This window comes from Physeter macrocephalus, chromosome 4 (genome assembly GCF_002837175.3).
Source record: "Physeter macrocephalus isolate SW-GA chromosome 4, ASM283717v5, whole genome shotgun sequence".
NCBI lineage: Eukaryota > Metazoa > Chordata > Mammalia > Artiodactyla > Physeteridae > Physeter > Physeter macrocephalus.
This window is the reverse complement of record NC_041217.1, coordinates 23,804,229-23,806,732: the sequence shown is the minus strand read 5'-3', so window position 1 is coordinate 23,806,732 and position 2,504 is coordinate 23,804,229.

Sequence of the window (2,504 nt, the reverse complement as noted above, 5' to 3'; positions counted from 1 at the left end):
AGTGGGTCCCCAGGGAATTCCCTGGAGCTCAGACATAGTCTTCTTCTTTTCTTTTTAATGTCATATTTCTTTTTATTTTTTAAATTTTATTTATTTATTTAATTTATTTTTGGCTGCATTGGGTCTTCGTTTCTGCACGAGGGCTTTCTCTAGCTGTGGCGAGCAGGGGCTACTCTTTGTTGCAGTGCGCAGGCTTCTCATTGCGGTGGCCGCTCTTGTTGCAGAGCACGGGCTCTAGGCGCGCAGCCTTCAGTAGTTGTGGCACGCAGGCTCAGTAGTTGTAGTTCTCGGGCTCTAGAGCGCAGGCTCGGTAGCTGTGGCGCACGGGCTTAGTTGCTCCGTGGCATGTGGGATCTTCCCGGACCAGGTGGCTCTCGGGCTCTAGAGCGCAGGCTCGGTAGCTGTGGCACACGGGCTTAGTTGCTCCGTGGCATGTGGGATCTTCCCGGACCAGGGCTGGAACCCGTGTCCCCTGCACTGGCAGGCGGATTCTTAACCACTGCGCCACCAGGGAAGCCCTCAGACGTAGTCTTCTTTGCCATCACTGTGTGACAGTCCCCTTTTCCCCTTAGTAGTAGGGATCAGTCATGTCAGCCAGGGGAGTAGCTCCTTTTTTGACCTGGTGGTTCAGTGATAAAGAGCCTAAAATGGCCAGGTAGATGTCACATCTGAGGATTCAGTGGAACCATTGATGTGTCCCCTGGTAGAAGCATGTCCTGCTCCATGCAGGACAGTGGGATTTCAGTTGGAAGATGTACAGTTTTTAAATTGCAGGCCCAGATGACTCACACAGTCCATGGTAGCATGACTCACAGAGAATGGTAGCAAATGTTTGGAGGCAGGAGAGGGCAGGACATGTTTTCACTCAATATTGATGGAGCCCCTAGTGCTGCCTGCCACCATGCTAGGTCCTGGGGATCTATCAGTGAACAATTCAAGGTTTTTCCTTCAAGAGCTTGCTTTCCATTGGGAATTGTGGGAGCATATTGGAGAAGTGGAGCGAAGAGGGAGGGCAGCCTGGCGTTTTCAGTAGAAGGTCTTGGGCGCCATGTGAAGGGTGCTCACCACCCCTCTTGCCAAGTGCCAGGGTAAAACCCTCTGTGTCTGGGGGCTCGGAGGGAGAGCTTAGGATAAAGCCTTTCCACCAGGGCAGAACCAGTGTCACTCACCGTCCAGGAACCAGGCCTGCCCTCAGCCGGGCCCCAGAAGGACAGTGGTGTACGAGGAATGGGGCCCCACCACAACTGCTAACAGCTTGGCTCTTAGTAGGCCATGGACAGAAGATGGGTATGGGGTTCAGGGCTTTCATAGGGCTGACTCCCCTCTTCTCTTCAGGCCACTGGTGGGTAGAGGGTAAGAGAACTGTGGTACAGTATGTGTACCATAGAATTATAGTAGAAAGTATGAAGAAGGAAATTGATAAGTCAAAATCACTGCTAGCCTGAAGGTATTTCCTAAAACACTCAAGTGAGTGACTGTAGAGAGAAATCAGAGGTAAATATTAGAAACAAGGAGCAAAATTATCATCATCAGCAAAGAACTATTTTTCTCTTTCCTAAGAAAGCAAAGGAATACATCTCTAAGCACTACGGTACTGCCTGGTTTTAATTTAAATAAATGGAATCATATGTCTTTCGGGTCTGGCGTCTTCTGCTCAGTTTTCTGTTTGTGATCATCACCAGTATTGTATATAGTTTGGTTCATTTTCTTTGCTGCAGGATATTCCATTGCAGGACTATACTACATTTTATTTATCCATTACACTGTTGATGGATATTTTTGGTGGGTTGCTTCAGTTTGGGCTCTTATAAGCAATGCTGTTATAATCATCCATACACGTGCATTTCTGTCCAACTGAGTGGAATTTCTAGGTCTTTGGGTAATGTGGTGTCTTGAACTGTAGTAAATACTGGGAAAGAATTCTCCAGTGTGGTTGTAGAACTTTACACTCTCACTAGCAACATAGGAGAGTTCTTGCTTCTTCAGATCTTCATCAATCTTCTGCAAGAGCCATTCTGGACTTTTAAAAACTCCTCCTATGGATACTTCCTTAATATGATAAAATGTGTTTATCTCAACTCTAAAGCTCATACTTAATGGGGAAATAGTCAAGTAGTCCTGTTAAAACAAGGGACAAGACAATGATATTTATTATCATCAATTTTATTTAGCATTGTTCTGAAGATACTAGCTAATGAAATAAGACAATAAAAAGAAACCAGAGGAATACATTTTTTAACATCTTTATTGGAGTTTAATTGCTTTACAGTGTTGTGTTAGTTTCTGCCGTATAACAAAGTGAATCAGCTATATGCATACATATATCCCCATATCTCCTCCCTCTTGCGTCTCCCTCCCACCCTCCTTATCCCACCCCTCTAGGTGGTCACAAAGCACCAAGCTGATCTCCCTGTGCTATGCGGCTCCTTCCCACTAGCTATCTATTTTACATTTGGTAGTGTATATATGTCAGTGCTACTCTCTTACTTCGTCCCAGCTTACCC